This window comes from Coffea eugenioides, chromosome 8 (assembly GCF_003713205.1).
Source record: "Coffea eugenioides isolate CCC68of chromosome 8, Ceug_1.0, whole genome shotgun sequence".
Classification (NCBI taxonomy): domain Eukaryota; kingdom Viridiplantae; phylum Streptophyta; class Magnoliopsida; order Gentianales; family Rubiaceae; genus Coffea; species Coffea eugenioides.
The window spans coordinates 22,967,124-22,976,474 of NC_040042.1; positions in this window are offsets into that span (position 1 = coordinate 22,967,124).

The following is a 9,351-nucleotide window of genomic DNA, read 5'->3' on the forward strand; positions in this document are numbered from 1 at the left end:
AACATTCATTAGTCATTCAAAAACCATCAAAGGAAACTTAGTTCAGAACATCAGAAATATCAAAAGTATTACAAAATACTTGTAGCGATCATACCTCTGTATTTCTTCTCATCAATTTTCGTAACTTCTTGAGTTTGAAGCACTCGAAGTCCAAGGAAGAAATTCGAACTCCCATCATACTCATCTCAAAATCATTTAGCATAATAGAGGAAAAAATCCTTGTACAAACACTCATTAATAGCACCAAAGATAATATCATTCACATATATATATGTGTACAAATAGAAGATCATTTGAACATTGTTTAGAGAAAAGAGTGGTATCCATAATGCCCCTTTTAAAAACATTCTCAACCAAAAAAAATATCCATTTTTTTTAAAACCATTCTCAATCAAGAGATTTGGGTCTTTGAGAGTTAGTATCATGTCTAACTATCCACATGTATTTCATGCTTCTTCTCATGTTTTTCCTCACATAGCAATCACTTTTCATGTGACCTTTTTGACAACAAAAATTACACATAACCAAAGAATTATTTGCAAAATCAGGTTTAATAAATCTTACAAAACCATTTGCACTAGAATTTAATTTCTTCTCATGAGTGTCAAAATAAGTTTTTGTTCCATTTCCTTGAAAGCAGTTTTATTTTTTATGTTGGAGCAACTCATTTAAATTATCCATTCCTCTATTCAAATAACCTTGTTCCTTTTTAAACATTTCACAAAGCCTTATTTTTCTATCAAACTCATTTTGTAGATCAATCTCACCCTTCAGTTTTCAATTTTTTATTTTCTTGAAAAAGACGTGCATTATTTTGAAGAAGAAAACTAATTTTGTGTTTTAGTTCCTTGTTTCTAGCATAAGAATCTTTCAAATTATCATGTAATTTTTCAATGAAAGATACAAGATCATCATCAGTTTCATCATCACTTTCAAATTGAGGGTTAGAAGTTGTTACCTCATCATCTCCAATGGCCATGAAAGCCAATTGAGCAGATTCTTCTTCCTCTTCAATTTCACCATCGGAGTTGCACTCATTCCATGCGAATTGAAAGTTGTTAAATCTTGTTTTTCTTTCAGCTTTTCTCTTCTTCATTGGACACTCACTCATGTAGTGTCCTGGTTGGCCGCATTCAAAATATTTATCAATTTATTTTTTATTAAACTCTTGCTTCCCTTTGTTTCTTGTATTGTTGAACTGATTTGGGAATGAGTTGTTGTTTTCTCCTTTTCTGAACCTTCGTTTGTTGAGAATTCTCTTGAAACTTTTTGTGATGAGAGTTAGATCACTATCATCAGCTTCCGCATCTTCTTCATCTAGGGAGACAGAATCATCTTCATCTTGAGATGCCTTTAAAGCAATGCTCCTTCTTACTTTCGCATCTTCTTCTTCTTACATTTTGGACTTAAATTTCAGCTCATAAGAGGTTAGAGAATTAATAAAAGATTCAATAGGCAAGGAATTTAGATCTCTAACTTCTTCAATAGCAGTCACTTTACTCTCCTAATCCTTTGATAAAGTATTCAGAATTTTTTTATTTTTCTCACCTAGAGAGTATTCCTTTTCCAGCACCTCTAAGTCCTTAATGAGATCATTGAATCTACAATACATCTTATCAATATTTTCATGAGATTCCATCTTGAACGATTCATACTTGGTAACCAGAATAGACTTCTTTTGTTCTCTCACATTCTCACTTCTTTTATAGACTTCTCTAAGTTTGTCCCAGATTTCTTTAGCGGACTTACGCCTAGGGGTGCAAACGAGCCGAGCTCGAGTCGAGCTTTGGCTAATCGAGCCGAGCTCGAGTTAATTTTGTGAAGCTCGAACTCGAGCTCGAGCTCGACGAGCTCAAAATATCAAGCTCGAGCTCGAGCTCGAGTCAAATTCGAGTCGAGCTCGAGCTCGAACTCGAGCTTAAAAAATAAAAAAAAATAATTATATATTATTTTATTTTTTAAAATAAAAAATAATTTTAAAAAAAAATGAATAAAACAATAATTTTTTTAACAAATAATAAAATATTAGGGATATATATGTAATTTTACTATTAAAATAAAAAATAAAAAAAATATATAATTGAGCTCGCGAGCCGCTCGCGAGCCAACGAGCTTAATGTTTTTGAGCTCGAGCTCGAGCTCGAGATCGGCTTAATTAGCTCGAGCTCGACTCGAGCTCGATATTGACGAGCTCGAGTCGAGCTCGTATTCGAGCCGCTCGCGATCGGCTCGCGAGCGGCTCGATTCGTGAAACAGCCCTACTTACGCCCTTTGACCCTAATGGATTCATTTGAATTTAAAGCACAATATAACACATTCATGACTTTTGCATTTAAGGTGAGATGAGCTCTATCCACAGTAGTCAGTTCAATTCTTATTTTTGGTCTAGATCTATGAGTATTTTCATCTATAAGAGAGGTATCATATGTGTGAGGACTCGTAAAATTATTATTTTTCGACCCCTAAATTTTGCTCATTTAATTATTGATTCAAATATTTGCTCCGATTATTATTTTCTAGCCTCATTAGACCTGAGTACATGATATTATGGTTTCGTTACATTTTTAAAGTGTCTCGTTTCAAAAATTATTTTCTTAGGAGCTTGTTTAGAGAAAAGGTGAAAACGCGTTTGGAAAAATTTTGCCAATAAAGAGTACAATTAGCCCGGAAAAATTTGAGACATGTACAATGGTTTTAAAATAGGTAATTTTAGATTTAAATACTTAAGTGATAGTTAATAGTATTATCGTTACAAAAATTTCTCGGAGGTTTCGCGTTATAGCGTTAAAATTGACGGTACGCATTTTCACACGTGCGACTTTATTTGAGGGACTTTAGACCCTTATTTCGGGACAATTAAGAGTGAATAATATTTATATGAACATCAGTGCATTAGAGGTTTAGTGCACTAGTGAACCAAACGCGAGAGAAATCGAGCCCTAAACGCACCAAACGAGCCCTAATGAGAGTTGACCTTGGAGTGAATTTACACCACTCATTTTAATCTTCTCTTGGAAGCTAACCTTGATCAAATTTCACTTTTTCTTCTCTCTCCTATTTCCGGCCAGCCCCTCTCCCTCTCTAACTCCATTGTTTCAAAAATTTCTTCACCAAATTAACCACAAAACTCCAACCAATCTTCACCAAATTTGTAGACCAACTAGCAAACTACTTGGAGGTTGGACCTAGCTAACTAAAGGGCTGCATTTCACGATTTCTTGGAGCCTCTTGAGGACCGAAACTTTCTGATCTAAAGCACTAAGGAGGTATAACATCATCCAACACCTTAAGCTTGGTTTATGGTAGTAGAAATGCATCTCTAAGCAATTGCATGTATATGGATGGCTTGATATTGTTGGAAATTTGAAAAGTGGGCTCTATGAATTCCCACTCTTGGGTTGTTGCTGATAAGAGGTTTAATGTTGGTTTTAATGGTAGTTTAGTGGTTAAAATGATAGATTTATGGAGTATTATTGTTGGAAACTCAAAGTGGAGGTCATGACAAAAATTTCCGAAACTGCCCCTGCTTTGTTCGGCCATGATAAGGCCAATTTTTGATGATCTAATGGCTTGAACCTGATTTCTATATGTTGTATTAGATGTGTAAAAATTTTCATTGGAAAACATTAACGTTTGGATGGGCAAATGAATTTATTTGTGAACTAGTCAAGCTGGAAAACTGTTTTCGGATAACCCTGTCCAGCGGTAGAATTTTGACCATAACTTTGTCCTCCAACGTCGAAATTGAGTGGCGTTGGTGGTATTTGAAACTAGACATCCATACCTTTCCAACGGTATAAAATGCATATTCTGATTTCATGTGTAGGAGCCGAACCATTCGTTTTAAGATAGCTGTCCTGTTTCTCTGTTCTGCTGGAATGAATTGTAGAGGCAGAAACTTGAGGCTCAATTTCGAGCTGGTTGTTTGCCAAATTTCAGAACGTTTTCTTGTGTGAAATTTTAGGCCTATGAATGTATTTTCCAACTCCGTAAACTATGCTCAATTCCGAGTTAGGTCGACTGAGTTGTGATCAAAACAAGAACACTGCTCTGTTTTGGGAAAACCTAGTTTTGGACAGATTTGAGATGAGACTTGTTGTGGTCTTACTAAATGAAATTCTTGGTGTTAAACACCTACCAAATGTACCATGAATGTTCCTTAGACTTTCCTTTCACATATGAACCATGATTGGAGGATTTTCTTAGCCAAACGATTGGATTTGGAAAGAAAAGGATTAAAGGCAGATTGCCTTAAGAATTTTTCCAAACTTTAGTTGGTTCGTTGACTACCTTCCCGAAGGTATTTTTCTGTGAAACTTGATAGAGAGATACCCTTCATATAAGAGTAAAATACTGTCAATTTTGGTACCAATCCAAGTTCGTTTCGATACCTAACTAAACTTTTAGTGTTGGAAGTTCAAATCTGGAAATTCTTCTCCAGTCTTGAATTTTCCCCAACTTCGAGCTACCATGTCTCGGTACTCGAAACTCCGATTCTTGATCCGCTTGCTCTGCTATAAACCTCACTTGCAACTATAATTGAGTTACAAATTTCAGGGGCCGATTCACAACGTGTGAATCGTGCCGAATTTTCAAAGTTGGCCAAAATCCAACTTAATTTTGCCTTGTGAACCGAGTCAGTACCTTCAAGCTCATTTTTAAACACTTTCCACTTCGATTCATGGAAAAGTGTCTTCTAGGAACTTGTAGTACTTTCTAAGAGGTTTCCAACGGTATAAAGTTTTCCAATTCTTGACTTATGCCGAGTGAGTTACGATTTTTCAAAGATTTATAACAAAACTGAAATTTTCCAACTTTCAAGGAAATAGAGTTTTTCAAGAACTCTTTATTCTTTTGATATTATCTAAACGTTTTATCCCCGATTTCGTAGATAAAGACTTAAATACTTTTGAACGTTATCAAACCCCACTCGAACCTCGATTTATGAGTAATTGAGGTTCATTTTCACGGAATTCCCTAGATTAATACTAGTGAACGAATTATTCCTCGATAATTGGGATATGAATGATAATTCACTATTATTTGCTCAGGCGCACACGAGGACCTTCAAGAGGATCCCACGGTGGACGCTTGAACTTTCCTTGACCTTACTTACACCTAATACTTGGTGAGTGTCAGGTGTATGTAAACTTGTTACATGTTTAATTGTTATTAATGATTGGAAATCTTGAAAGTGGAGTCGAGTGTGTACTTTACCACACTCGTTCTCATTAGAAATGAAATTTTAATGATTGAAATGTATTGAATGAATGATTGAAATGCATTGAATGAATGATTGAAATGTATTGAATGAATGAATGAAATGTAATGGTATGCTATAGCTGCATACGTCGTTGGAGTGAATCTCCTCGACACACAAGTGCACATGGGGACGCCCAAATCTCATTGGCCGACCTTGGACTCGAGCCGGCATGGGCTTGGTCGGGAACCTTGGCGAGCCATGAGATATATAAGCTTGACCTAATGAGAGGTCTTGCTTGGCATACTCGAGTAGTATCGCCACCAACAAATGACAGGCGGGCCCGATACAGGGGTATGTAAGGTGAAAGGGGACAGGTTAAGTGGAGTTCTACGGACTAAACCTACCCGATTGACGGAGTGTCAATTCGTGGAGGTTATTGAATGTGCAAGTGGAATATAGCTCCTGAGAGCTCCAGTATCCTTGAATTGTTTCTGGTTATATTTCCAGTAAATTGTTAATTACTAAAATATGATTGCTTGACTTGTAAATTGAGATTGTTATTTGAGCAATGTGCTTGCATGTGTGTTCTTGGCCTCACGAGCATTTTGCTCACCCTGTAGATTTGTTTTCCTTAACAGGACTGGATCCGGGGACGTATTAGAGAAACCCTCCTGATGTACTTTTGTTTAGGGTTTCTATCATCATTTTGACTATGCCTCTTGGTTTTGGGTTGTACTTTTGTAATTGGAATGTAGTACTTGGGCATGAGGTAAACTTGGGTTTAAAGTTGTATTTTGAACACCCGATGTACGGGTTGGATAATGGATGACCATGGTTAACTTGAACGCTTCCGCATCATTGTATTTATGTTATTGTACTTATGACATTTAGATTAGTAATAAGCTTGAATGTTTTGCGTGAGTCCTGGCGAGAGCTGGGCAGGCGTCCCGCAGATACCCTTTGGTTCGCCTTAGGGAGAAGTGGGGGCGTCACAATATGGACCTTCATTAACAATAAACCACAATTTAATATCAATCGATTGCAAGAAAATAATTATTCTTTCTTTCCAACTCACATAATTTGATCCATTAAACATTGGAGGTCTAATCACAGATTGTCCTTCAAAAAATATGGCATTGTTGGTTGTCATCTTTACTCCTAAGCCGCTTGAACTTAATCTCTAGGAGACCAAACTCTGATACCAATTATAAGGATCGAAGACAACCTAAGAGGGGGTGAATTAGGTTGATTAAAAACCTAATTAAATTATGGACACTTTTTGCTCAATATGAAATTTACCCTCTTTTCTAAGTGATCACACAATAAATCAATTAATGAATGAACAAAATCACTTGAGAGAAGGAGAAGAGATAAGCAATGTAAAAATCACAAACGTAACAATAAGTAAATAAAAAGGAAAGAATTGCAAACCAATTAACTACCCAACTCCTCTTGAACTTGTAGATTAATTCAAATAAGTTTCTTCAAGTTGATGAATTACAATCACTCTTGTGTACAAAAGAAGGTTCACCTCCTTCTTGCCCCGAACTCCACTCGGTCAAGTTAGAAAGTTTTACTATCCCTCAGGACAACCCTCACAGAGTTACACTCATGAAATATTCACTCACAAATAAAAACCTTACAATGAATCTCACACCATTAAAACTACAAATCTTCTTTGGAGAGTGTTTTCTCACTAAAACTACTCTAAATCCTTTGTATCTTCAGTGTGCAAAAGTTATTTGAAGATTCTGACCATACTCTATTTATAGGAGACTAAGAAAGTGCTTCATTAATGCTTTAAACAGATAGAAAGTAGCTGAACAGTCAACTAGCCGTTGGAGTATCGGACGTCCGGTACTACCCAAGCATGCGTCCGACAGCAAGCAGTGAGTTTGTAAAATCTTCTTCAATTTTATCGGACGTCCGATATTGTCTTTGTGAGCGTCCAACAGGTTTTGTCGAGTTTGAACGATCCTATCGGACGTCCGATGCTTGCGTCTGATCGAAGTCAATGAGCCAGGGAAAATGTCTTATTTCCTTCGGACATCCGGTGATGGAGTTCTTCATGCGTCCGAAGTTGCACAATGATTATCGGACGTCCGATCCAGTCTTCACGAGCGTCCGACAGCTTTCAGCACTCTTTGTCTCTTTCAACTGTACTTAATCTTTGAACCTGATTTGTTTCATTGTTGAAAAGATCTTTGAGGGGATATTAGCACTATCCATTTGTTTTGTAAACATCAAAAGATAGGGATCAAGATCAACACTTTGTTTTACTAATAATCTGTTAATGGTGTTTATTCTTCTATGTTGGTTTGGATTTTACTTGAAGTCTTGGTTTTACTGGAAGTCAAAAAGATCTAAAAATAATTGAGATATGTAAATAATTACTAATTTTAATGTTGGAGATCTTAGATTTGAAAGTTATGACTTTTTATTATTGGTGGAGATTAATGATTATCTTAGATTTGAAATTATTGTTGTGTAAACTGTCAAGCATTTACTTTTAAGACTTGTAATCATAATTTATAACTATTTATATTCTTTTTCTTTATTTCTTGTCAAACTATAGGTAAAAAATGCTATATGTTTATAAATAATTTACTTAGTTGATATCATTTAGGTTGTACAAAGCTATATATGAATTTCAAATTAAATAATTTAGGTGATTTGGGAATTTTTGTTGGGATCTTACGATCCTACGATCCGATCTTGTGAAACTAAAATCGAACCTACATAGGATCCCGATTTTGCCAACCTTAGTTTCATCTACAGTTGTAAGATTTCAAAACCATTAGTGAATATAATTCAACCATGTTCAGAATTACCTCTCAATTAAAATTATGTGATGAAAATGTAACTGATGAGGATATGTTAGAAAGAATATTTTTCACTTTTCATGTCTTGAGTGTGCTTCTGCAGCAGTAATATCGAGAGAAAGGATTCAAAAGATATTATGAACTTATTGCATGTCTTTTGCTAGCTGAACAAAATAATGAATTATTATTGAAAAATCATGAGTTTTGATCAATAGGTGCTAATCCATTCTTTGAAGTGAATGTAACTCAATCTTCACATTCTAGACATGACAATGGTCGTGGAAGAGGCCGTGGACGTGGCCAAGGTTGAGGTCGTGGACGTGGTCATGGTAAATATATATCTTATCACCATGACCATAATCACGGTAAGAAACAAAATAACCGCTAGAAGTTGGTTGACAAGAAAAATAATGAGAAGAAAAACCATGAAGATAAATGCTACAGATGTGACATGGAAGGCCATTAGTCCCATACCTATCGTACGGCAGAATATCTTGTTGAACTTTATTAGGCATCATTGAAAAGAAAAGATAAAAATGGCGAGACAAATTTCATCCATCAAAAGAATATTTGTGATGATGATGATGTCTATACTGATTTAACACATCTTGAGGTGGCCGATTTCTTTGCACTTCTTGAAAATGCAAAATGACCATCCTGAAGATGTAAAATGATGTGACAAATACACAATAAATGTTTAAATTTTGGTTCTTTTATTATTTTCACATCTTTACGTAATTTACTTTATGAGTTATGTAATTTATGGACTTTATTAATGTTTATTTTTATTTTCTTTGTTATTTCTTCCTGAAGAAGAAATGGATGCCAAAAATTTGGAATTAAATAATGGTGATGATGACATTTGTCTCATTGATAGTGCAACTACGCACACCATATTTAAACATAAAAAGTATTTTTTCCATTTGGATATGGAGAAAATAAATGTCAATACTAAATGTGGTAGTGCCAAATTGATTGAAACCTCTGGAAAAACCACTATATTTCTCCCTAAAGGAACTCAAATTGCGATCAATAATGCACTACTCTCTACTAAGTTTCGAAAAAATTTGTCAAGTTTTAAAGATATATATTTGTCGAAATGGATATCATATCAAAACCATGAATGAGACAAATGGTGAATATTTATTAATTACAAATATTACTTTTGAAAAGAAATATGTTTTAGAAAAGTTGCCTTCACTCTCCTCTAACTTATATTATACAAAAATAAGTGCAACTAAAATACATCACCTAGTAGACTAGAAGTATAGTATTCCAATGACTTTATGATTTGGCATGATTTGCCTTGAACATCCTGGTTCCATA